Here is a 27,693-nt window from a genome sequence, read left to right as displayed (position 1 = left end):
TCTCAGCTGCACAGGATCCAAAATGTGACAGAACCAGGAGTGTGAGCTCTGCTTCAGTGCAGTGTCCACTCAGACCTTTGGGCACCCCGTGTAGCCATCGCCCCAACCAGCAGGGAGCCAGCAGGTCCAGTACTCTCAGCCCAGCCTTCTCCCTCATGGCTTCTCCTTCCCAGTCCCTGGGTCATACTAACACCTTCGCTCCCTCCTGAAGTTCTGGCCTCCTCTGTGTCAAGACTCCAGCATAAGGATGATACTTTCTATCGATAACGATTTTCCAACCCGTCCCGTGTTGCAAAGGGATGGAGGAAGGAGAGGGTGGGTTCTGAATGTGGCGTGGGGAGAGCGAGGAGAGAGAACAAAGCACACAGAATTATGAAGGAACGCAATTATATGGAAACACGGGTATGAAAATACTAAAAAAAGATGTCTCAGTAGCAATTTGTAGTTTAAAAATGAATATATGGTAATTCACGTGCTCTTTTATTAACATGTTCAAAAACAGGATCTAGCTGCACGTCTAATAAGTACCATAAGTTCAAAGCAGTGATGAGCGTCAAAGGATTTTGAGTTATCTGCCACCGCTGTAACATGATATGAAAATGTCTGTTTTCCGTCAGTGCAAACGTCTCAAGAGCTGCTAATATTTCTGTGATTTGTTGCCTATGTTCATTGTTCAAGGAAATGACCCACTTTATTTAAGGTTAATGAAAATAAGGATGCATTTTTTCCCACTCGAGTTCATAGACCCCCCGAATTCCATCATGGGCCCCGGGACACAAGCCCACAGCAGGTGGGTGCATCTTCGGTGGTTTGTGCACAGTGTCTGCTTTCTTACTAGTCCCCAGACATGTCACAGAGAGCCCCCTAGCCTTGGGGGCTGCAGGGGGAGGGGGTGGGGGTGGAGCGATACTCACTCCCACCATGGAAGAAGGAGGAACTCTCCAGGTTATGGTTTACCTGCCTGATTCAAAATCAACGCCAAGCCCCTGAGGTTGAAGACTCAGGCTGCTCGGAGATCTGGTCCATCCTCAAGCAGTGTACATATCCTTCTCTCAAGTCCAGGGCCACGAACAAACAGCGAGAGAGGGGCCTCCTGTGTCTGTCTCCATCAGCTCCCTCACTGGCTTCTCTGGGACCCTCCTTCCTGTGAGCCCCCGTGTCCCAAAGGCTGCCGGAGGTTTTGACACTGTGGGGGGATGTTCTTGTCTCCTCCAGAATTCTTCTTAAAGCCATGCCCGTGTCTCAGAGGCCCCCAAACCCTAAAGGCTCCATGCTAAAAACCTTAGTCTTCCTGGTCCAGCTCCGTCACTTCACACTCAGGCAAACTTGGGCCCCAGATGTCGGGAGGCGTGTCCAGGTCACTCAGCCACGTAGTGGCGGACATGGGCTCTGAATGATGTTTCCGGCATCTCATCCAGGGCTGTTTCCACTCCATCTTCAAGAAGCTCGGTAGAATCCTGAAGGATGGAGAGCGGGCAGCCTCTTCTCTGAGCTGGTTTTCTCCCCCTGGCAACTGCTCTGCTCCATTACCTGGAGCGGTATAACTCATGGCATTTCCAAGACCCCTCTCTGGCTGCTCCAGGAACCGTCCTACTGCCAGCCTGTCTCTGGCTCTAAGCCACCCTGGGGGAGCACAGGAGTTTCCACCTTCTCTCCAAGGTGGAGGGCGTGGGGCTGGGAGAAGCCCAGAGACAAGTGTCTTCTCAATCCCAACCCTCTTTGCTTGGCTGCCAGCCCAGCTCAGCCTCAGCCCTCAGCCCACCCTGCTCCTGAGCAAGGGTGGACGGACTCGGGTCGCAAGGACAGCAGGGGCAGCAGGCAATGGAAAACGGCTCCCTGGCAGGGGCGCTGGGCACTCTGGGTCGAGGGGCTGGAGGGCGGTGGAAGTGCGGACAGAGCCAGGAAAGCTTGGCATGCTCTGGAGCAGAAGGACGGAAGGATAAGAGGAGTTCCAGGCAGTTGGGCATGTCACATAATTACAGGAGAAAAATTAGGCCAGAGCTGGGCTCTCTCTGCCTCTGTCTGAGTGATCATCACCCTTATTATAAAGCAACTAATTATTAGCCTGGCTCATTAGCAATTATAAATCTCTAACTCCAGAACTTCATTAAAAAAATGACAAGTTAGCACTTAATTATTTTCCCAACTGACTGAATCATGCGCTGTGTGAAGGTTCCCAGTTCCCGTGGCTCTCGGACCAGTGCTGGCCCCAGGTTCTGCGGAGGGGTCCCTGCTTTGCTTGCATCCAGGAACCTGGGTCCCTGCAAGGCTGAAACCAGTGATACCCTAAGACGTGAGAAGTGGAGGGACAGTGGTGACCTGTCTTCTCCTTCTGCTCTCCAGTAAAAATAGAAAGGACACGTTTATGAAGCATTCCTGTGTGCCAGGTGCTTGGCATGTTTTATCACATTTAAATCTCTCCATAACCACGTGGAGCTGAGGTTGTTCATTTCCGTATTGCTGATGTGGAGCCTAAGGTCACGACACCTGTCATATAGGCCACGAGCAGCCAGCTTGGGATGTAACCCAGGCTGGCCTGGCTCAAAGCCCACACCTTTAACCACTGCTGCACACAGAGAGTTCAGCCGCCTCTCCGCATGGTGGAGAGGCTGGCTCTGATGAGGGAAGAGCCCTGGGTGGGTGATGACCAGGACCATCTGCTTCCAAATGCTCCCTGAGACTTGCCCACCGAGGGAGAGAGAGACCACTGGGTCCCGCTGTGTCTCTTCAGTACGTGGTGATGGGTGTGGGTGCATGGAAGAGTCCTTCCCGGTTCCCAGCGCTGACATCGTTCATCATCCTCCAGCTAACTCCCTAGCAGCTTTGTGAGCTCCTCACCCTTCCTCGGTATAAGATGTGCAGGTTAGACTGTTCTTCCTGCTCTGACACTGCCCTGGATGTTCCAGTGAAGAACCTTCCAGTCACCATAGACAGCAATGCAAACTGTGCCTACCGGCTGAGTTGACAGCCCCCGGGGGGAAGCTAACACTAAAGGATGCCCACCGCAAAATTTAAAGAAATGAGTGATTTACATGACTTTGTTTATTTGAACCCAGGCAATTATGTGGGAGTTGGGGGCGGGGGTGAGAAGAGAAGATGTTTATAGGATGGAAGAATAGGAGATAGTTATTCATGCAATCTTTGTCATGGATTCAAATCCCAGGTCTACAAGCTATAAGGACTCAGAAAATGGAAAGCTTAACAAATACGAGTAAGTCTCCTCAGGACGTGATATGAGTCTAGAGGATGTGTCGTGGATGAAGGCCACTCCCCTCATCCTACAGATCTAGGAAGGCTTCTCGGAGGAGGTGAGCCCTCCAAGTCAGGGCCAGGTCAGCAAGCAGGTCAGCAGGGTGGGTGTCCAAACCTCAATGCAGAGGCTCAATAAGAGTCCCTGGAATGTCACTAAGGGAGCAAGCCAGGGATTGGCGGGAGGAATCCTTTGACAAACAGCTTGGGGAGGGCGGGCACAGCCAAGCAGCCACAGTCACGAGACTGCTCCCTCAGAGGACCGGCGGTTACCTACAAGACTTTTGCATCCCTGACGGGCCTGTGAGTCAGCAGTCAAATTGCCAAAAACAGTCATAGGAGCTGGCGCTCATGGGGCGCTGCTTAAATGCTCTACACGTACTAACACATTTGACTTTCACAACAGCCCAAACATCCCCATTGTGCAGATAGGGAAACTGAGGCATGGAGTACTGGTCACACAGCCCAGGAGCAGGGGAGTCAGGATTTGAACTAGATGGTCTGGCTCCAGGAGTCCCTAGTCTTAACCACTAGGCTATACTGTCTCTTGATGAGGAAGCTGAGCCCCGCCTGGGAGAAAGGCAATCAAGGAGGCTCTAGTGGCAGAATGTCAGTTTCGTCCTGTGCTAATACGGGCTGATGCCGGCCAGGTGCCCACACACCTTCATCGGAACCTCCTCCACCACAAGATGCTCCTGGGGACAACAAGGGATCCAGGGAGGAGAAGCGAGCTCCTCGTGGGGCGGGACCACCCCGCAGGGCTCTGCACCTCCTGGGGGCTCACGATGACATGGAGCACAGCGTCCTCTGCTGGCCGCAACGAGAACATACCCCTGCGAGAAGCCCAGGACGGAAGGAAGCCCAAGCTAATCCGACTTCTGGAGCAACATTCTTTTAGAGAGACGGTCCAAGGAATTCCTGGCTTCAAGATCAAGGAGAAAGTGGGGAAGGGGATAAAGACTAGAGGACTCCATGATCCTCGAAGGCATATCCTAAGTTCAGGGCTGACAGCCCAGGAGGGTATTGCAGGGTCAGGGCACTCAGGCCAGGGGTCCACGGACATTCGTGGCAGGACAGAGACTTTGTTTCTCAAGCAGGAGAGCTAAAGAAGAGGTCGATTGTGACTGTCCCAAGTAGAGTGGGGGAAGGGTTGCTGATGTTGACAACACGAGTGACCTTTGAGGGTTGAAATGGCACCAATGGGTGAACACGCCAGAAGAGACTCTGATCCAGTCAAGATCAGCTGAGTGGGTCAAAGTGGAAATGGGCCACCTCTCCATGTAGTGAGCTCTCTGTCTGCCAAGGTATTCAAGAGAGGCTGGGAGACACCCCAGCAAGAATCAAGCACTAGATGGGGTAGGACTACTTCACGATGACAAAAACCTGGTGAGATAGGTCCCATCCTCAGCCCATTTTTTAGTAAGGCACAGAGAGGTTAACTAACTGCCCAAGGTCACACAGGGCCAGGGCCCCTTTGGACAGACCCTGACAGCAGAGCCTACATGTTTATGACTGTCCTAGCCCCTCCCTCTGTATGGCAACCCCAATCTGGGCTTGAAGGGCGTGGCCTGCCCTGAGATACTTGGTTCTGTTAGGAGACCCCCTACTGCCATGAGACCTGGGCCCCTTGCTGCTTCCTCCCCCAGGCCTTGCCCCAGGCCCCTGGCCTGGATGGGCTCACTGGGAGAGGACCCAGACGGCATTCCCTGTGATGGGGCAGGCTGTGCTCTGTTCTTGTCGGACCCTCCCTGAAGCTCGGGACATACTCCCCTCTGAAGACCGCGTCCCCCCAGGGCTGTCAGCCTCCCACCCGGCCACCCTGGCTGTCAAGCGGGGCTTACAGAGCACAGTGGGTGATGCCTCCCTGCCTGTGAACAGCACCTCTCAGCAAACTGACAGGTAATTGGCCCCTAAATCCCCCGGGAGACACGGGGAGGATGAGGAAAAATTATGGCTGAGGAACTGAGTCTTAAAAATTATATCACCTTTGCTGACAGAGTAATTACTCCTTTTTCTTGAGATTTAGTGCAGATCTCCAATCCTTAAACAGTTGAGGGGTATTTTAAGGGCTCTGCCTTTTGCATTCTCTCCTTCCCCTCCGCCTACGGAGGCTGGATTCCTGCCGTTTGCCGGCTTCCCCGCCTCTCCTGGGAAACAAAAGGTCCCTGAGCCGGCCACTGTGTGAGAGGCCACCCAAGGTGGGGGGGATGGTGGAGAGAGACCAGGAGGGGGCTCAGGCCTTACTGTTAGGGCCTGCCTGAGACAGGAAGTCACCCAGGCCTGAATGACCCCTGGCTACCTGCTTGAACATAAAGGGGGGTCCCTGGGCTTGCAGAGGCCCTCCCCTGGCAGCCGCGGCCCGTTCCCACCTTGGTCTGCCTCAGAGGCCACTTGCAGGCAGATCCGTCCTGGCCTCTCGGACCGCAGGGGGTCCCCGGCATGGAGCAGGCTGCAGGTCCCAGGGGTTCCTCCTCACCCTCCAGGAGCAACTCTCGGCCCAAGAGTGATGGGTCAGTAGGGAAACACCCCAATCCCAGGCCCCCCACGGGATGCACCTCAGGTGCCCGCAGGTAACTCTCTCACTTAGCTTTCCTTCCTCCCCGTCTCACTCTCCCCGCCCCCTCACTTGCTTCCTGGGATGGGCCCCCAAATAAAGCACCAGCACCCAAATCCTCATCTCAGGGGGTCTGCTTTTGGCAAAGCCCAAACTTAAGGCCCCTCCCCCGTGGCCTGGTTGGAGTGCCGTCGGGGCACTGGCTTCTGTTTGGAAGCGGGTGTCCTCTGGATGAAGATGGGTGGTTTGGTTGGCCCCAGGGGCTCCGGTCCCATTGGCTGCAGTGTTCCAGAGAGGAGTGCCCCTTCTCTTGAAAGTAAGGAAAGGGATTTAGAGACCTGGATTCCAGAAGCCACAGGAGTCAGTCACCCTTTCTCTTGCCCCTGGGCTCATGTTGAGGGTCCCTCTGCAATATATACCCAGGATGGGAGATGCCATGTGACCTCCTTCACTTCCCCTAAGCTCTCAGCGAGAGTTGACCTGGGCTTCAGGGCCTAGCAATGGAAGCACCAGTCCTGCTTCACAATCCACAGGGCTTGGGAATCAGAGCTATAGGGTTTGTCTTTAAGTGGCTGTCAGGACAGCACCCTGAGAAGTGGAGGCAGAGGGTGCGGGCGGATTGTCCTGGGGCGACACTGCCGGGGAATCAGATCTCTGCTGTTGTTGAAAAGACAGACCTCAGGAGAGTCACAAAGTCCACGGCCGAGGGCCGGTTCAGGGAGATGAGAATGTGCACTTGGTACGACGGAGTCAAGCCAGCTCCAGAAAGCATTTTTGACAACTCCCAAGTGCCAGGGTTTGCACCAGCCTTCCTGCCAGGCTCCAGCGCTCCCCGCCTTAGAGACAAGGAAATGGAGACACGTGGAGCCCCCTCCCTCGCCCACCGTCACCTGCCGACTTCACTGCAGACCCGGGGTTGGAAGTCGCGCAGTCTGGATCCAGAGTGGCTTGGAACCACTGGTCTAAATGCCCTTGAAGTTGACGGCTAGAGTTTAGCAACGGGATCATGGAAATTGGCATCTCCTCTACCTCCCCCTTGCTTCTCTCTGCTTAGATCTTGGTTATTTTTCACTGGGTAAGTGTGATGGTTAATTCTGTCTCAACCTGACTGGGCCACAGGGTGGCCAGACCTTTAATCACACATTATTCTGGGTGTGTCTGTGAGGGTTTTCTGGAGAAGACTAACATTTGAATCATTAGACTGAGTAGAGCGGATGGCTCTCTCCAACGTGGGTGGGCCTCATCAGGGCCGTCAAAGATCTAATACAACAGAAAGACTGAGCCAGAGGGAGCTGCTCCTGCCGGCCTCTCTGAGCGGGGACGTCGGTTATTGCTGACTTTGGGCTCAGCTGAAACTCTGGGTCTTCCTGGGTCTCGAACCTGCTGGCTTTTGGTCTGGAACCTAGGCCGTCAGCTCTCCGGGTTCTCAGGCCGCAGGACTTGGTCTGGAACCCCACTGTAGGCTCTCGCTGGTCTCCAGCCTGCGGGCTGCAGATCTTGGGATGTCTCAGGCTCCATAAACACACGAGCCAATTCCTTATAATCGATCTCTTTATACACACACGTACGTACGTATATATGTACACGCCCTGTTGGTTCTGTTTCTCTGTAGTACCCTGACCACTACAGTGGGGCTGTGCACTTTGCTTCATGAGCACCAAAACTCTCAGCATCCTAGAGGACATCGTCATTGTCCCAGTCAATGGGATGCCACTGGCAGAGGCCCGCCTTGGAGGTATGTGACAGAAAGAGCACCTAAAGTTCTCCCTGGGATGACTTGATAGCCGGCACAGCATGGACCTGCCAGAACTGACCCTCGGCGTAAACACCAGGTGAAAATAGCCTTGGGTCTGCCCAACGCCAGAAACAAGAATGGAGCACAAAGGGAGGGGATGCTTGGGGCTGTCCAAATCCCCTCCCTATGTTTGGAAAAGACCCCAGTATAGAATCCAAACATGCCAGCAACTCACTCTGCCAGCCTCCTTGCTCGTGACCAGACTTGGCAATCAGATGTGCCCTTCCAGATCTTTGCGTCTGGAGCTGGGCACACAGACCAGCAGGGCGAGTGGACAACGTGTGGTGGTGATGGTGGCAGCGGTCGCCTCCGGTCTTCAGGGGACAGCAGTGGTGTGGAGCCTTCAGTGGCACCCCGAATCCAAGGCTCACCACTCGAGGCCCGCCGTACTCTGTGGAGGTGGAGGGTCCTCACAGGGCTAGTCCCAGGTGTGACTTTGGTGGTTTTTCTGGCTGCTTCACCTCAAAGACTGGCCCTCCCAGGATCCTCTCACCAAATCTCTTTGCTGCTTAAACCAGCCAGAATCAGTTTCTGTGGCTTGCACCCAGAGCGCTGACCGATACAATACACCCGGGGCCAGGCGCTCAATGTTCTACCCCCGTAGTCTCTTTTAGCCCCCGCAGCCCTTTGAGAGAAGCAGGTTTATCACCGCAAAACTGAGGCTCAGAGAGGTTACATAATTTCCCCAAAGTCACAGAGCTTTGGGTGGAGCTGGGATTCAAACCCAACTCTGAGAGACTCAAAGCCTGCATTCCTGGCTGCCATGATGCCCAGGCCCTTTTCTCCCTGGGCCTTAATTATACCAATAAGCAAAGGAGAAGGAGGAAAAAATCCACTGCACGGCGATGGGCCTAGGAGCCAAATTGTTTCGAGCTGGACGCTTTTCTTCCAGCCTTCAATGAGGTGTCGGCAGCTCTTTAACTCTTAGCTCTGGCGAGAACGCAGCCCTAATATGTATTCATAAACTGGAGACGAAAAGCTGCACAGAGCCCGGCCATCACTCCTAACTCAGGCGCTCCCGCGGCATTGGAGCCTCTGGAAAGCAGGGCCACGCTAGTGGGGAGCACTGGGAGGGCGCCCCAAGCCCACAGCTGGGGCCACGTTTTACCATCTGCCCTTATACCCCAATGGCCACAGCAACATTTTGTGGCTGCCTTGGTGGCTGGCGACAGAGAAATGAATGAGTCGGCCCCGGGCTGTAGGGCGCACACCCCAAGAGAAGGCAGGATTTCAGGGAGTGAAGCACTCTCCCCACTCCGCCCCCTCCTCACCCCCAAACTGAGCGAGTGGAAAGCCTCTTCTCCCGCCAGGGTGAGTGGAGATGGTCATTTTTCTGGCACTGATCCGTGGGTTTCTCGTCTGCCAGGTGCTTTGCGAGGAGCAGCTGGAGCCGGGAGTGCAAGATGGATCTGGAAGGTCTTCCCCTGACACGGCCGAGGAACAGAGTAAGGGAGTCTGCGGATGTGCAGGGTGTGGGTGCAGGGAGCTCCGTGGGGGGCCTGTGTGGCTGAGGCGGGGGCAGCTGGGCACCAGGTTTGTTAGTTTTATAGATCACTGGAGTCCCAGGGAGGTGCAGGAATGGGGAAGCTGCGGGCCCCTGTCTGGCCCCCCGTGTCAGGAGCCAAAGCTAGAGGACAGAGGTCAGCGCATCCAGAAGCACTCGGGATTCGAGGCACGAGCTGCCCGAGGCCCAGCCTGACCCCGGCTCTGACTCCCCACTGCCCCCTCCACCGCTAGCCTCTGTCCCCTCCACACTCAGAGCTCCTCACTGCTTCCCTCGGCCTCTCTCTTCTGACCTCTGGCCTCTGCCCTCCTCACTGCCATCAGCTGCAGTTCGATAGTCCTTCAGGCAGACGCATTTTCTCTGGACCTTGGAGGCCACCCAGAGATCTGCTCCCAGGTCTCAGCTGCCACCCGCATCTCCTGAACTGGCCTCGCACCTGCCCGCGCGTGATCATCCTTGCTTTCCAAGGAGTGGCCCCCGTGCCCCAGAGGCCTTTGTGTTCTGCTGCCGTGACAGGTCAGGAGATGCGGAGATGGGCCCGGGGTTGATGGGAGTGCCTGGAAAGCTGAACTTCCCGGCACAGAGGGAAATGTAGAGCTCCGAGGTCAGAGGGACGAGAAATAGGAGGAGATGGGGGGCGGGGAACAGGAGAAGGGGGCAGCAAGATGGAGAGAGGAGGCCGGAGCACTTCTGGGACAAAGGGACCGGTGAAAACTGACGCCGTTGTGGTGGCCACAGGACTCGAGGGCCAGGACGTCGCAGAACTGTTCATAGAGCTCTCTGTTTCTCTCCAAAAACCCAAACGCTCTGCAAAGTTGAAGGAAGGGGAGGAGAACGGCTTCGTTCTATTTGGTGGGCTCAAGAACGGGCCTGCCTGGGGCAGGGACACACATGGGATAAGGGGTATTCAGTCCAGGAGTGAAGTCACATCCAGGGAAGCAGGATTCCAGAGCCAGAGGGGGCCATGAGGACACGGCTGTGGCCTCCCTCGGGTGTGAAAGGAGCCACTATCTCTAGATTTCAAGGGACAGGGGACTCCACCTGACAGCGGCTTATTTGTCTGCCCTGCTTCACCCCCAGCGGGATCCCAGATGTTCATCTGTTCTTGCTCCCCGAAATTCAGTGCAAATGATCCTGTGCACAGACCTGACGCCCTCCTGGGGAGCACGTACATGACCCTGAAGCAAGCCGGGGCAGGGTTTGGGGCTGACCCTCAGGGCCCTGCCCTCAGACTACGAGCTGCCTGGGGCTCATGACTCCAGCCCCCTCCCTGCCCCTGGGCCCATAGCCGTGTGTGAGTCAGCCAGGCAGATAGTACAGGCTTCAGAGGGAAGCTGTTACCGCTCCCGCCAACAGAGGATGACAGTAACAACTGCACAGCCACTTCCAAATTGGGATCTGACAAGTCAATAGTTAAACGTGTCGAATCACGCAAGGAAAGCTGGGCTCTGGTCAGTGGGGAGGCATCCTGGGGACCTGGTGTTCCCTACTCCAGTTGGAGGATGACAAATGGGAAGGCTAGGGAGACGCCCACCCCACCCTGCCCCTCTGGAACCCGCTGCTCCACGTGGCTCATGAGGCGACCTCCTCCCTTTCTTTCCTCCTCCGCTTCTCTGCAAGCTCAAGCTGGAGCCAGGTGCTCAGGTCCAAATCCCACCACGTACCCCCTGCATCACCTTGGGCAGGTTATTTTCACCTCTTTATGCGTCAGTTTTCTCAACTGTAAAATGGGACAATTACACCACCTGCTGCATTGACCTGGGAGAGGGTTAAATGAATTCACTTCTGGAAAGTGCTTAGAATGATACCTGGGCATGGAGTGAGAGCCCTGTAAGCCTGAGCTGTTAGGATTCATCCCCACTGACCTCCCCGGGACCACCACTGCCACGAACAAGGCCGGGCTGCCGCTCCCACGGGTGGAAGGGGATGTTTTGCTGTTAATCTTCCTGCCACCTCTGACTTGCTGAGAGTGCAGGCTGGGCCCTTAGCTTCCCCTTCCTGGATCTCGGTGGCATCGTGACCACAGGCAAGAGCTGGGCAGAAAAGAGCTTCACGTTCTTTAAGGGAAAAATGAGGATCAAAGTCAGCTTTCTACCATTCACCCTCCAGGATGGAACCAGCAGCAGAAAATGCAGGAGGCAGCAGGAGCGGAGCTCAGCATTGCCTTCCAGCCTCTGCAGGCAAAGGACGCTTCATTCCACCCTCCACTTGAATATTTTTCTGTCTTTCACGGACTTTAAAGAACTTCCTCCTGAATCCATCAGGGTTCCGGTTGCAAGCAACAGAAACCTACACTAGGGGAATGTTCTGGAAGGACATTGGCATGCACAGTGTCAATGGGAGGATGAAGAGACATCTTGGAAAGTAGGGAGCAAGGGGGTCCTGGAAGCTGGGCAGTAGGATCTGTCTGGTTGTGACGCTTCTGCCACCATTGTCACTGGACAAGGCTGAGGCCCCAAGAGTCCCCTGCAAACAAATTCTAACTGTCCCTATGTCTTTCCACTGCACCTTCCAAGGTCAAAGCCAGAATGTATGAACGGCCAAGCTGGGTCACCTGATCGGGTCTTGACTGTTGTGATTGACCAAGCTGGGTTACCTGACTGGAGCCTGGCTGTCAGGATTGGCTAAGCCACATCACCTGACTGGGCCTTGGCTGTGGGGTTTGGCCAAGCCAGGTCACCTGACTGGCCCTGGCTGTCAGAGGGAAGGAGAGGAGGGTCTCTGCCTTGGGCTGAGGAGTAGATGGAATAAAGCTGTATCTTGCAACATTGCCCACAGCGGGGTGCTACCCAAGATATCCAAAGTCTGCTGTCCATCTTTGAAGCTTGTTCTCTTTCTTCCTCTCCAGGTCACCCGCTGGTCTGGTGGGGTGGGGTGGGGGAGGGGGAGGGTGGGCAGTCAGCACCATATTATCAACTTCCCCAAGTCCTTCTCTTTAGGGCAGACAAATGGGAAACCTCCCTAGGGTGGGAGGACAGCAAGGATGGGCTCTATTACAGAGCAATATTCTGAAGAAGAGAGCCATTTGGATGGGAAGATGGGAGCCGGTGACTTTGGCTTGTCTCCTTGTATAGGGGGCAAGATTGATTTTTTTCTTAAATATTCTCTGTCGTCTTGAGGTCCAAAGAAGGCTGCAAATGGCTGCTAATGGGTCCCTTTGACCTTCCCTCTACCCACCACCACTGCCACCGTCACCACCACCACCACCGCCATCATGACCACCACCACTGCCACCACCACAACCACCGCTGCCACTACCGCATGGCTGCACCTCCCAGACCCTGCCCCTTTCTTCCAAGCTTTGTTGACTTTATGCATCTAATGGAGGGAATCCTAGGGAAAGTGACCCTGAGAGCCAGGGCCAAAGTCCTTGAACTTGGCGGGGGCCTCAGCATCCCCAGACCCTGCCCAGCCCTCTTAGATGACTTTCTATCTCTCACTCAAGCCCACTTTGGCCCCTTCCCTGCAGCCTGGGCAGCATCCCCATGCACTCACCACTGCACCCAAGGTTGCACCATTGGGCCTCTAACTCCTTCCCCACGACGAAAACCTGAGTGCCCCCCATGGCAGCCCAAACCCATCATAGCCTGTCCTGTCCCCATTGACTGATGAGAATAATTGGCGCCCATCCTCCACAGACCCTCTCCTTGTGGATCTGTAGACAGCGGATTTCAAATTGATTTAAAGCCTGTGTCACGCTGGCTTAAAGAAAAATCCCCACAGAAATTAACTCGTTTAACATTTTGGGGGGATGCTCAGCCGAACTCTCGCCATGTAATTACAGAGGGTGCACCTTCTCCCCGGGAGCATGGAGGAACGCAGAGGTGCTGAGGAAGTCTGGACACACTCCCCAGAGAAGCCAGAGCTGATGTTCCCAATGTAAATTGCCCAAGGACACTAGGGTATTGCTGGCACTGGCCTCTGAGACTACCTCTTCCGAGATGGGGTGAAACTGGCTTAATTGATGATTCACTCTTTTGCTCGCTCACACCTTCATCCATCAGCCAGACAAGCGCCCAGCGTGTGCTTCAGCCTCGGCCCTCCTCATCTGTCGCCTGAGTTGTTTTACCAGCTGCTTAAATGAGCTTCCTGTGTCCAGTCACTTCCTCCTCCAGTCCACCCCCAACACTGCCACGGGGCAATCTTCCCCAACACGAAGCTAAACAAGTCGCCCTCCCAAAGAGAGCCGTGCAATGTCCCCACGCTGCCTGCAGGATATGGTCCTTGTTCCCAAGTCGGGCATGAAAGGAGCTTCTCCTCTTGGCACTGTTGAGGTCCCCCGCCCATCTCCTGCACTCTCCAGCTCTTGGACGTGGTGATTTAGCCGCACTGATGTTTCATACGACCGCACATGCTGTTCCCTCTGCCTGGAACGCCCACTCACTCCAGAGCTGCTGCCAAATTTCTTTCTCTCCCCGAACCCTGCCGCATTGCCACCTCCCTGGGCCTCCTTCAGAGGGATCATCGCTCCCTCCTCCGTATGATTTCTATGCTTTCCTATACATTTGGTCCATGCACGTTCGGTCACTGTTAACTCACATGCGAGTGCTACGTGGTAAGCCCCCGGAGAAGCGAGGGCGGATAGAAGCAAGGCCCAGCCCCTGCCAGGGCCTGGCTCATGGCTAGCGACGGTGGTACAGTGCTGAACCACAAGCAGCCCTGCCCCAGGGGCTCACCTTCTGCTGGGAGGCAAACCCTTCTACCACACTTCTAATTTACCAATCGGCCCTGGTGGTGTCACTTTCGTTGGTTGTTCACCAACATTGATCTATTCGGTACTTACTTTGGGTGGGACATTGTTAGGTATCTTAGATGCATCGCTTTATTTAACACAGTCGTTCTCAGCATCACCTGGGAACTTGTTAGCAATGTAGATTCTTAAGTTTCTTTCTCCCCAGACCCACTGAATGAAAGACTCTGGGGGTGGGCCCAGGGGGCTGTGTTTACCAAGTGCTCCAGGGAATGCCAGCACATGCTCAAGCACAGGGCCCCCTGGGGGAATTACTGTCCCAATTTACAGGGGAGAAAAACCGAGGCTCAGCCATGTTGAGTAGTTCACCCAGGATCCCAGAATGAGGCCACATCTTGATGGGAGCGTGCGGTAGAATGAAAAATAGCCTCCTGAAAGATAGCCATGTCAAATTCGGACCTGTGAATGAGACGTTATTTGGAAAAAGAGCCTTTGCAGATGTAATTAAGTTAAGGATTCTGAGATGGGATTATCCTGGATTATCTCGGTGGGCCCTAAACACCGTCACAACTGTCTTTAGAAGAAAAAGGCAGAAGGAGCTTTGACATAGGCAGAGAAGAGAAGGCCACGTGAAGACGGATCAGAGACTGGAGTGATGCAGCGACAAGCCAAGGACCACCAGCAGCCACCAGCAGCTGGAGGAGGCGAGGAGAGCTTCTTCCCTGGAGCTTCCCAAGGGCGCAAGGGCCTGCTAACACCTAGATTTCAGGCTCTGGCCTCCAGAATTGTGGGAGACTCAGTTCTTTTGTTTTTAGACACCAAGTTTCTGGTAATTTCTTACGGCAGCCCAGGAAATGAATACAGAGTTGTAGAGATGGGTGCTGCTCTTGAGAACTCCGTCAGACCCCACGATGAGAGGAGAAGATGCTTGATAACGCTCACACCCGACGAGCCTGTCTCTCTGGCATCTGTTCATCCTAGAGGGAGGCAGGAGTCTACCTGCTCCCACAGGAGGGCAGGAAGTGGGTCCTGCTCGTCTTTCTATCCCCAGGCTTTTATTAAATCATTGATCAGATGGACATTGTCATCTCGGGGTTCGATCCACAGGAAGTGGCTGGGATTTCAGAGCTGGGTCCTTTTCAGGGTTCTTGTGCAGGAAGAAAATCTCTGTAAAAGTTTTCTGAGGCCAGAGAAGGTGGTGAGTCATTCCCTCTGAGAGATTATTTTATACATGCGCAAACGAAAGAGCTGTCCACGTGCGCTTCTCACACTTGAATGTGCCCAGGAAGCCCCTGCGGGTCTTGTTAAAAGGCAGATTCTGATGCAGCGGGCCTGGGCCAGCCGGCCTGAGAGCCTGCATTCCTGACAGGCTCCCAGGGGACATCCGGGCTGCTGGCCCATGCACCAGGCTTGGAGTTGCGAGGCCAGAGACTATTGGCTCTAGAATGACACTAAAATCACCTGCTCCAACATCCCCGTTTCAAAGAGAAGGAAACAGGCTGAGAAGGTGGCTCGCCCGAGGTCACAGAGCTAGGAATCAATATTGGATGCCCACCCAAGGGCCCTGGCTTGGCAAGGTGAGGAAGAGGATGGAGGGCCTTCCCTTTGGGGCAAGAGGCCCCCCTGCAGACCCCGCCCGGCTGGCTCTGCTCCTAAGCCTCGCCCTCCTCCAGACTTTAGAACAAACGTCAGCTGCCAAGCTGATCGATGGGCCCGCTCATCTGTGAGTTTTGAGGCTTTCTCCACAGATGTAATCAGGGCTCTGGAGACGTCCTGGCAGCAGGCAAGTGGGGAGGGAGCACAGTAATACATTTAATCAAGGAACAGATGGGGAGCTGATAGAGTGTGTAGAAAAATCAGGTTTCTGTGATAACATTCTCTTCCCCCACTCAGCCTCCGCATCCCGTGGCTTCTCCAACAAGAACTCCCAGCGCCAGCTCCAGCCCTGCCCTTTCAAAGATGTTTTCCCAGGAACCTCAGGGCCCCTGGAGATGCGTGAGGTGCGAGTGGGGTGGACACTGCTGTCTGCTGGGCCAGTCCCCCCCAAGGCTCCCCTGTTTCTTAGCCTCCTCCCAGGGGTGCCTGGCGCCCCCACTCCAACCAGAGCCAGAGAAGGTCGGGAACCCGGAGAGCTGACAGGCCAGGCACTAGATACTCAGAGCAGAAGGCTTCTGAGATGCTAGCAGCGCAGACTGCTGGTAGTCTGCGGAGAGGAAAGGGAGCACCTCTGTCCTTTTAACCCCTTGTGTGCAGCCGAGTTTGCAGGCCTTCCACCCCTGATTCCTCCACAGGTGTCTGGGCCCAAGGAGAGGATGTATCCAGACTCTACAGCAGTGGTTCTCAGCCAGGGGCGGCTGCCCCCAGAGGACATCTGGCAGTGTCTGGAGACATTTCTGATTGTCACGACTCAGGGAGGCTGCTCCTGGCATCTAGTGGTAGAGGCCAAGGACGCTGCTAAGCATCCTAGCATGCATAGGACGGCCCCCGCCACACAGGAGATCCCACCCATAATGTCAATCCAGCCGGCTTCAGAAATCCTGCTCCACAGACAGCCGGATGCTGACCAGGCTGAGCCCCCTCTAGGTGGAGTCATCTGGCCTTTCCCCACCCACATTCAGTCCTCAGAGAGCACATTCATACTATCCGGGTCCTCCCACAGCATGTGCATCTGCACACCTGCATTCCAAAGTGGCATTAAATGGCTCATGATGGAGCCGGGATTGACTTGGGCAGGATATTTATCTCTGGGCGTCTCAGGTACTCACGGTGACAATGAGGTCCACCAGCAGTTGCGTAATTTAGACAGTAGGTAGGTAGTAAATAAATGCATGAGATAATTTCACCTTCCTCCTTGCAGACCTGATTTCTTATTGGGTCCAGGAAATTGGCCTTGTAAGCAGGGGTGTGGGGCGGGGTCTGGGTCATCCTCCCCTCCCCCATCCCGCTGCCCACTGGCATCGCTCTGGACCAGACATCTTTCAGGGACAGGCCCGCGGCCAGCAGGCCTGAGAGGAAAAGGCTGGTCTGTGCAGTGTCCCTCCCGCCTGCTGCTGGGCTCTGTACCCCCTGCCCCCAAACCACAGCGACAGGAAGAGCTGGCTCCCATCTTTGGGGTCACCACCCAGAGCTTGGGGTGACCTCCTGGGGCAGCAGCCTCCAGACCATGCTTCTCCCCTCTTGCCCGGATCTTCCTAATAAGGCTTTGATATCAATCTAATGTGTTATTAGTAATGACTCAAACTATGTTATTTATTGAGTGTTTAGTATATCCCACATGCTGAGCTCAACATGCTTAACTTATGTCACTGAAACTTCTCGGCCATCCTATGATGCTATATATATATATACATTTTTTTTTTTTTTTGGTGAAGATTGACACCTGAGCTAACATCTGTTGCCAATCTTCTTTTTTCTTCTTCTCCCCAAAGCCCCCTAGTGCATAGTTGTATATTCTAGTTGTAGGTCCTTCTGGTTCTTCTATGTGGGATGCCACCTCAGCGTGGCCTGATGAGTGGTGCCATGTCCGTGCCCAGGATCCAAACCAGCGAAACCCTGGGCCACCGAAGCAGAGCACGTGAACTTAACCACTCGGCCATAAGGCCAGCCCCCTATGATGCTATATTATCCCCATTGACAAATGAAGAAACTGCATCTCAGAGAGGTTAAGTAACTTGCTCAAGGTCACAGAGCCAGGAAGTAAGCAGCACAGCCAGGACTCGAACCCGTGGCTGACTCCACAGACCATCCTCCCGGTAGGACAGCTCCCCACTGCCCTCACCCCCACAGCGCCGCGTTACCCGGCAGCTTGTTCAGGAGGCGCAGCCCCAGCCCTGCCTCTGGGACTGACTCGGAATCAGTCCACTCATGTTAAGGACCAGGGGACTCGGGTGCATTCCAGTGACGATTCTGCAGGACAGTGATTGGCCACACTCCACCATCTGTTCTTCGTCCTGGCACACGTGCTGCTTTCCTGGAGGTGGTGGGGCTGGGGTGGAGAGGAAGGAGGTGACGATGCGTCAGGGATGCTGGGGAGCCCAGGGGCCCTGGGCAGGTGCGGAGGATGTCCAGGACAGTTTAGTCCGGTGTAGGAGATGTTGTCCAGACCTCCTGGGCTGGGCGTCACCTGTGTGTGGCTGTGTCCTGGGCTTCTCTCTCCAGATATCAAGAATACTGACTTCCCACTTGAGCTTTCCTCCGGCTTCCAACTCCCTGGCTCCCTACCCCACCCCTGACCCCCGGATGCAGCCGCTTGGTCCGCTCTCCAGGCCAGGGAAGGCCAATCCCCCGTCAGCAGGAACAAGCTTTCCCTTGGTCCCCACTTTCTGAGAATTCTTCCAACTGCCTCCTGCATTTTTTTCCTGTAACCATCTCTCCCTCTCATTGGAAACCCTTTCATCTCCTGCTTGAGCCGGGCCTTGGGGCTTCTCTGGGCCTCTGAGGTGTTGTTTCTGTGACCAATTAGAATATAAAAGTGCAGCCATTTATCAAAGATGCACAGAAAGTGGCACTCGGACTGCGCTGCGGAGAGGTGTAGGTCTGCTCAGGCCGACGCGGCCGCCTCTGCCGGGCGCATCTCTCCCGCGAGGTCAGGAGGCCGGGACGCGTTTACACGGGTTTCCCTGTGATCCCGCAGGTGGGGGAATTATTTCCACTTCACATCTGAGGCGCACGGAGGCAAGTGGCTCCCTTAAGTTCCATGAGAAAGTGTGTAATTACAGCTTGAAAGGGGCGACGAGCGAATTAAGCCTCTCATGCCCCCTTTGATCTGCTTCCTGCCTCACCCAGTGTGGCAAGGAATAACTGACAACTCATGCTGTGCTGCTGCCTACATTTCAACGTTTCTAGAAAGTTCTGCGCACACGGTTCTTGTAATGAAATACTGTAGTCCACAGGATTGCTGCACATTCTTTGGACTTATTCATGCATTTCAACAGAGTATGCTCAACTCTGAGACAATGAAACCTATCATTTATAGGGTGGTGACTCCATTTGACGGAAACTGCTAGAACTCAGGTGGGTTAAGTCGCCACTCCACCTCTTGGTGACTTGAGGCAAAGATTTTCAGACATTTTTAAAAGTTTTCCTATTGAGAAGGGAGTAGATTTATTGTAAATTGTTCGAACGTTGTATTAGGACCAGGACGTGGAAGCAGCAGGGAGAAATTTGGGTTTATAACGATAATAGTTAATAATGGTAAGAGCTAACTTCCTGAGCACTTACAGGGATCCAGGCACACGGGCCCTTTTTCTCCCACCAAAAGTTTTCCCCTTGGTCTAGAGATAAGAACCTTGTAGGACCTCCCGATGGAGGTGTATTGGGGAAAGTCTTCAATCCTCCCAAAGGAGGGGAAGCCGGATCCGATTGGAAGGAAACTGATAGCAGCTGGGCCATGTTCCCAACCAGGGCACGTGCTCTCTCTCCTCCCTGGCACGGTCTGGTGAGACCCTGGTGACAAGGGCAGGCCCTGGCTTAGCTCCAGTCCCAGCCTGGTCAACACGCCTGGGGCCGGGCAGGGCCTGGCTTCCCCAGCCAGCCTGGAGGCCACCTCCCCACCTCCTGGTGCCAGCTCTCCATTCCACCTGCGATGGGGTCTGCCAGGTAGACAGCAACCTGCTTGGCCAGCCAGGGTCTCCCCCAGGAGCGTCTAAGATCTGGATGTTGGGTAGGAGGCCCCGACCTTGGCCCTAGGAGCATTCTCCAGTCCAGTTTTGTTAGGCGCCCTGGGCTTGGGGTCTGCAAACTTTTCCCCAAAGGTCCAGAGGGTCAATATTTGTGACTTTGTGCCCCAAACAGCCTGTTGCAATGACTCAACTGTGCCATTGTAGTGAAAAACAGCCACAGACAATATGTAAATGAATGAGCGAGGACGGCTGTGTTCCAGTAAAACTTTATTTACAAAAACTGGCAGCAGGGGGCTACATTTCGTCTGTGGGCCAGAGTTTGTCCTTTTGCTTTGGAGTCATCAGGCCTCCGTCAATAAACCAGTCCCTCTGATCCCCATTTGTATCGAGGATTTTCAGCAGGAATCTTGAGGATTACTCATTAACCTTGTCAGTCTCCCAAAAGCACCATTGCTCTGCTTACCCCCATTTCACAGAAGAGGAAACGGAGGCTGAGGCTCAGCACCCCCCCTAAATTCACACTGGTGGTCATATCTGGGTTGGAGCCACATCTATGGGCTCTGGAGCCCATGTTACAGCTGTCATTTGGGCTCATGAGGAAGTGGATGCAACATGGAGACCTGTCCAGCCTGGAAGGGGCTGCAGCTCAGGGAGCGTCCCCTCTCCGGCAGCATGAAGGTGAGAGCTGCCGGGGCTGGGCCTCCTTCGAAGGCTCTCTCAAGCTCTCTGACACCAGGCTCTGCATAAGGAGCAGGGGCCAGGCACTCTTTGCTGGTCTGCTGCTCTGTAAACATGGCTCCCCTTCTCCTGTTTGCACTCTCTCCCGAGCTCCATTCTATGTGCCTTGAGGTGAAGGACTCCTTGGTTTGTACCCATTCCCTGCCCCAAACAGGGTATGGCTGACCAGCGAGGGAAGGCCAATATGGGGGCCACCAATATGAGCTCCCCAACCCTGGAGTGGACGATTCAAGAGCCCTGGCCTGGCAGGCAGCCCCTACCTCCTGGGGATGGAGGGAGGGAGCGAGGCTTTTTGTTTTAAGAAGAATAACATGCAAATCGGTTGTCTGACTCAATATTAAAGGCCCGCGCCCAGCAGGAGATCCTGGCACAACCTGCCAGCACTGACAGGGAGGAAATGGTGACAAATGCCACCCCGATGACAGTTGCTGTGCAGCGTCTGCAGGCGAGAGTGGGGACCTGGGCCGCGCAGTCAACTCTGTCTTCCTGGGTAGGGCTGAGAGCTCCTGAACCACTGGATGCCAGGGATCCATTTTACAGATGTGGACACAGAGGCTCTGTCAACAGGGCAGGCGTCTGCCCAGAGCCCGGACCCTGTTGGCCTGATTACAAATATGGAACTACTTCTAGAAGGACTTGAGCGGGCAGGGGTTCTGTCCAGCTTGCTCGCGGCTATATCCAGGGGGCGTTGTACGGTGTCTGGCACACAGTAGGTGCTCAGGAAATGCATCCAATGCATGGGTGGTGACTGGGTCTGGGAGGGGACCCCCAGCACTCAGCTCCTCCCCTCCCACCCCACTAGCCGGGTACAGAGTTACATCAGCTCAGCAGCCAGATGCTGGAGCCGCTCCTGGGAGATGGCTGTGTGCTCTCTGAGTTAGCAGTCCACCTCCTACAGGACAATAAAAAGGACTAATAAACTTAAAGCCCACGTCAGGGGCCAGCAAGGTGAGCACCACTTGTTTACACGCCTGTGTGGGTCCAAAATTTTCTGAGGGGAACAGGAGCCACCCCAGTGGTAGCTTCCAAGGGTCCAGATCAACTCAAGGGGGCCACCTGCTGGGCAGTGGTGCCAAATTAGGGCACAGGGCTGGAGCCAGCCTCCCTGCTTGGGGCCATTTGGCCAGAGCACAGCACCGCAGGGCAGCCAGAAAGCAGGCCCAGGCCTCAGCAACCAATCTGCCCCCGAAAGCTTCTTCCTCCAGGTCCCGGGATGAGTGGCAACAGCTGTTCAACCAGGCACTTCATCCACAGATTGGGACTGGCATCTCACAGAGGTCTGCACCCTCTGGAAAGAGGTCCAGGGAGGCCAAAGCTACACTTACTAACCCTGAGCTCTTGACTTTGTTTGGGCTTCCACTGAAACCCTTAGCATGCAGAGGGAAACGGATTTCAGGTGGGGCTGGATCAAGTCCTGACTTGGCCGCCCCTCACCCACTGTCCCTGAGAAAGGTATTCAGCCTCTAAGTTGCAATTCCCTCACGCACAAAAAAGACAATATGTGTAAAGCCTTAGAATATTAGCAGGCAAGAAACTCGGCCTGCTGATACCATCATGGATTAACTCTCCAACCTCATACCACGGCCGAGGGGGACAAAGCAAGAGGGAAGTCCTGATCCTTTCTCTTGCACCCACAGCAGGGCCAGGGGCCAGGTGCCTGTCCCTTCTTCCTATTCCTCCCCTTGCACCTCTGACCTCACTGATCCCTCCACCAGCCAGAGGCTCAGGAGGGCCAGTCAATCTGTTCAGAGAAATTCCCACCAACATTCCCTTCTTTTCAGGGCCTCCATCCAGGCCGGATTTCAGGACCAGCCCCTTGGCCGTGGCTGCAGTGGACGTGAAGATGCACCACCCACGGCCCCTCGGAAGGCTCGGAGCACGAAGTGCGGGCAGCAGGGGCCTCGGCTGCAGAGAGCTGCCTAGCCTGAGGTGGCAGCCTTCAGGCCACTCCTGCACTAAGAGATGGAACCAGGTGGGGGCTGCAGGCCTGGCCATTTTGGCCCAGCTTCTATCTCTGTGCAATCCTCTTTCCAGCCCCTCCCTACATGGGGTTGATCCCTAATAAACATCGTGCACCTCACCCCTCAGTGCTTATTTCTGGAGGATCCAGTACACGTCAGCCAGCCTCCTCCATGCACATGCACCTCATGGCGCTGCCCTCCCAGCCCCACCCAAGGAGGGAAAGCCCCCTCCAGGAGCCCCCTCGGCAGCCTGCTCCCCTTCCTTCTCTCTGCCCCCCAACCCCCAGCTCAGCTCACACCCTACCTGAAGGCATCTCTCTTTTCTTTCCCCTTCTCCTTTTCAAACCTCTTCATTTCCTGCTGCTGGCTGTCTGAGGAATTGTTTACCACCATAAACCACAATACAATTCCATAAATATGTTATTTATCTTTCCTATTATTATTCCCCATTATTTATTTCTGAAACCCTATTATTAAATCTGTAAAGTGTTCGGTGATACACTGGCAATGAAAGACACTATATAAAGGCGAGCTTATTATTATTATTACTCTGTGATTAAAACAAGGAAGAAAAATGAACTGTACTAAATCCAGCCGGATTCCTTTTCCCCTGCAGGGCCCCTGCTTCGGGTGAAGGACGGGCCCCCTGGGCCGGGCTGGGCGAAGGTTCTCCTTCACGTTGGCTGCTCTCCCGCTCCTTCTGCGGCAGGCGGCTGTCGGGGACGCTCAGGAGAAACACAGATTTGCGGGAGGCTCCGGCGCCGGGCGGAGTTTGTTCTGGGCAAAGCGAAAGCGATTCCGTTTGCAATCTTACTTTTCACCATCAGTCACTGCCAGTGACATGAAGAGGTAATAGAAGTGCCTGGGAATCCTGCATTTTATTTCCACTCGGCAGCATTTCTCTTGCAGGGGAAACATAAATTCGGCCGATTTTTGTGCAGATTTTGCAAAATTAGTGTCTCTCCTTCTAACTCTCTGTATGTGCTCTCGATGGGGGACGGAGGGATGGTTCTGCCCTGCAGGAGGTGGTCCGTCTCACAGAGGAAGCCTCAGCCAGGCAGAGATGTGGGAAAGGAGCAGGAGGCCCAGTGGAGAGACACCCAGTTAGCGCAGCGAGTTAGGCAGCTGGGATGGGGAGGCCTCTGCATCACCTGGCCACATCCCTCCTTTAGTGCGAGAATTCTCCAAGTGTGGACCCTAGACCGGCAGCATCTGCATCACCCGGGAACTTGTTGGAAATGCACATTCTCAGGCCCCACCCCAAACCTCCTGAATCAGAAACTCTGGGCGCGGGGTCCAGGGATCTGTCTAAACAAGTCCTTCGGGTGAGCCCGATGCACCGTGGAGCAGGACCATCACTGCTAAGTATATGGGACTCGACGTGCACAGCATCCGGGAGCTCGTGAGAAATGCAGCATCGTAAGCTTCCCGAGAGACCTACTGAATCACAGTCAGCATTTCCCCAGGCTCCCCAGGCGATCTTTCGCCCATTAAAGTGTGAGAAGGACTGCTTCCTATTCTGCCACTCCGCTCAGGTCTGGTGGACAGGGGGCAGGAGAGAGCCCCTGAGGGTGGAAGCGACGGACTGGAGCCGTGGAGTGATGGAGAAACAAGTGGCACATGTAGGGATAAAGGATCTGGCAGTTGGGGTGGGCATCTGGAGGTTAATTCGAAAGGCACAAACACTTGAATCTAACTCCAACTTTTCCCGTGTCAGACTTAAAGGCAAAAATCATCTCAACGGGCTGAACCTGGGATGTCTGACTCCTGAGGAACCAAACTGACATCCTGTCATCATTGTCAAATCTTTGTGACATCCCCACCGAGAGAAAGCACAGTGGAGCCTACGATTTGATTATTTTCTGATGGCCTTCAGATAATTTTATATACTCTGGATGTCACAAAATCAAGTGCTCTCGTCACCAGGTTGGGATCTGTTGCTATGGAAACCACTGGAATGAGTTGAGACTGGGATGTCGGACCTCATCCCCCACTCTGACCTACCGCGTGACTTGAGGCAAGTCACCCCACTTTTCTGTAGTGACTCCCACTCCTTACAACGGGAGTGTGTCTGTGAATTGTGGTCGAATCAGTGAGTTTGTAGGGGGTGGAGGGTCCAGGGCTTCTGTTCCGCCATCTTGTAGACGCCACTCGGCTCCCACTTTTTAAATGTCTGTTCTCTTACAGCCACAGGGATTCTCATTTGATCTTCTCATGCCTAGTGAGGTAGGCATCATCAGCTTCATTTTATAGAAGAGAAAAGAGAGGAACAGAGAGATTGGGAAATTAGCAGAAGGCCACACAGCTCCTAAGTGACTGAGCCAGGGTTCGAATCCAGACTGATAGTTTTCAAAACCCACTGTCCTCCATAACAATAGATCGGATGACCGTTATTCTCGCCTGCCTCACTTTGCCCAGGGGAGAAATGCAGTCATGTTAGTTCTCCTTCCTAGGTTTGTTGTAAGAACGAGAATTCATAGGTTTTAAGGGCTTCCAGGCACCGGGAAGAAAGGGCCCCCCCCAGCCTCCCCTCTGCCCGGTCTGGCGTCTGGCCGAGGCTAACTGGTACAGCAGTGGCCGGTGGCCTTTCTGGCTGGTCCGTCCCCGTGCCTCCCCGGCTGTCAACCCCTTGCAGTATCACCCCTGTCTCTACCCACAGAAGCAAGAGCTGGTTGGGCGGACGGGAGGACGTGACTCAAAGTTTGCTTGGCCGCTTTCTCCTTTAGTGTGGGGACTGTTAGCAGCAGTGACACAGAGAGGACGAAAGAGCGGTGATGAATGAGGCCTCTAAATTACCTCAGGAGGACACTGCTTGATTGAGCTAAGTACTCTCAGTGGCACCTCAGCTGGCAATCGCTCATGTATTTGTCTGCCGTAGGAGAAGAACTGGTTTGTGCACCAGACACTTCTTCATAAAGTCCAAATGCTTCCCAGCTCAGACCGGCCTGGACACGGCTGCCGAGGGACGCACCTGTCACTGCCTCAGACAGACCGCCTCACTCCCCTCCACCGGCGACCAGAGGTGCGTCCCTGTCACCCTCTGTGACGTGGTTACCCTCCTGCTCCCACAGAACACGGCCTCCTCACAGTGTGAGTGACCAGAAGCCACTAGGCTGGGTTCAGGGAAGTCCTTGTCAAGGTAACTCAGGGGACTGGGCTCCCCCACCGTCGGGACCTTGGGCCCCTCAAGGAGTCTCCTGGGACACGGCCCAGTGGGACCCTCACTGCCAACTGCGTCCAGAAACTTGACCAGAGTCCAAATGGGCATTTCTGGAGGGGCTTACAACTCCCCTGTCAGTGGCAGCCATTTCCTCGCCTGGATCCCGAGTGATAGAAACAGCAGCTGTCATCCCTGAGGACGAGCCTTGGCCAGACCCTGCAGTGCCCTCCAGGTGCAGCCCCACCTGACCTGAAGGTGCCAACTCCCCTCCCGTGTCTGCTGGCCTCTCCTCACCTGCGTTGGAGCCACGGGATCTAATTTCTGGAAGGGCTCTTACAGACCGTGTGGCGTTATTTCCAAAACGAGGAAGTGGCTGGCTAACACTGACAGCTGGCTCCTGCAAGACCCAGGTTAAAACTCAGGCCCTGGGACATGCCTATTGAGGAATTGTGTCCAGACCAACCGCAGTGAGAGGCAGGGTCCTCCCGCCCTGGGGGAAGGCCCTGCTGAGGCTCTGACCACCTGGGAACCAGCCCCTGAACGACAGATGTGTGCGTGCATTCATGCATTCATTCCTCCATTCGTCTGCTTATTGGTTCATTCCTTTGTTCAACAACTCTCTGTATCCTATTGCATGCCACACACTGCTGGTCATGGGGTGTGCAGTTGGTGCTCTAGGAGGGTTAACAGATTGGATGACCCACCCTGTGTGAAAGGGAAGCCCTGGGAGGGTCAAGATTGCCTGGGAAAAGACCTGATAGGCCCCCGAGTGTTTGTTGAATGAATAAATGAGTGGCAAAAGAGAAGCAGCTGGAAGCAGTACAAGGGCCAATCAAGTCTTGGGTGGGGGTCCTGCCTGGTAACTAGGTACCCTGAGGTCTGTACCCTGAATACCCAGCTCTGCAGTCCATCTCTTTGCACTCTCACCATTTTCTGAAACTGGACTTTAATTTCCAGGTATTTGGTTTTCTCACCACCTGGGGGCCGAGTCCCTTCCCGTCAGCCACCCCACTGGGGAGCCCAGTGCGATCCGTCATCTGCCCCTCTCCGCACCTCTTCATGGCCACTCCAGGTTCACTGAGGGGGTCATTTATTTCCTCCCTGGAAACGTCTGGGTTGTCGGAGTTAGCGGTGAGTTATGAGGCTGGGAGACCCTCAGTTTCTCTCAGGCCGTATTTCAACCTGGGCAGTTCTGGAGCAGGTTGCCATGCAGCTGCTAGAATATTCCCCAGCCCCAACTGGCCACCTCTGCCAGGAGGTACGGGCAGCTGGGGGGTGAAACCCCAGGAAGGGGCCCTCTCCCACGTCCAGCCCAAGCAGCCAGTCTTTGCTAAGTGCCTGGGAAGCGCGGGCATCCGCGCAGCAGGGCTGTCAGCCTCATAATTAATGTTTCTGGCCTTTGACAGACCCTCTCTGGGAGCTGGGGCCTCGCTGATAACCAGGCTCGGGGCAGAAACTCTCTCCCACCTGGGCACTGTGGAGAAGCAGCATCTAGAAAGAGCAAGTCTGTACCCCAAGGACTATATCAAGTCTCCTGTTTGCCTCTGAGTTTGCAGCCTGTGCTCCACCTCAAGGCCACGGTCCTCGTCCGCACCTCCTTCTCCACACTCTTCAGACCCTCTTGCTTATTAACACCAACCTGCAAAAATAGCCAGGTGGCCCATCCCCTGCACGAGGCAGATACACAATGACAGAGCGACTTGGTGTAGCGGTAACAAATTGTCCGTATTATAGCACTTTACATCTTGATGTCCATTCTCCTCAACGGGCTTATCTGTAAACCGACTGAATTCACACTGGGATGCTAAGAAAATAGCTGTCATATAATAGATGGGGTCTCCCAGAAAATGAACATTTACAAATGGCTGTAGCATTTACTTAAAATGTCATGCCAATTGCTTGCTGTTGTCTTTATGCAATGAGATTGATTTTACTGCTCCTTCGAGTCCTCAGCCTTGATGGGTAGTTTTTAATGCAGCCGGGCGACGCTTTTTGTGTTTAATCTATAATATAGCACGCAAAGGCAAGGGCTCTTTAAGGTCCAGCCTCAGAGGCCTCCAAGCCTCTTTTTCTGGGATCCGCCTCTTTCCCCCACCTCCCTCTGGGCAAGTGGGACCCGGGCAGGGTCTGAGCTGATCTTCATGTATTCAAATGTATGCAGATGTATGCATTTTGTTTAACAAGTTAATTCATTTGCCAGGCCAGGCAGTTAGGGGTTTTCGCGGTGTAATACCCACACCTCATTCTCCCTCGCACACGCAATTATACCCTGGGGTTTTACTGGGACAGTCGCAGAGTTGGAGCCTAGTATGGGGTGGGGGAGGGGCAGCTTGCCTCTTGCAGAAAATGCCCGAGGTCTCCTCGAGATGAGACCAAGGGCTCTGCCCAGCCTCCTCAGTGTCCTAGAAGCCACGGGAAGCC

The sequence above is a fragment of the Equus caballus genome, chromosome 11 (assembly GCF_041296265.1).
Source record: "Equus caballus isolate H_3958 breed thoroughbred chromosome 11, TB-T2T, whole genome shotgun sequence".
NCBI classification, from domain to species: domain Eukaryota; kingdom Metazoa; phylum Chordata; class Mammalia; order Perissodactyla; family Equidae; genus Equus; species Equus caballus.
The sequence above is the reverse complement of the archived record's forward strand: the minus strand, read 5'-3'. Positions refer to the sequence as shown.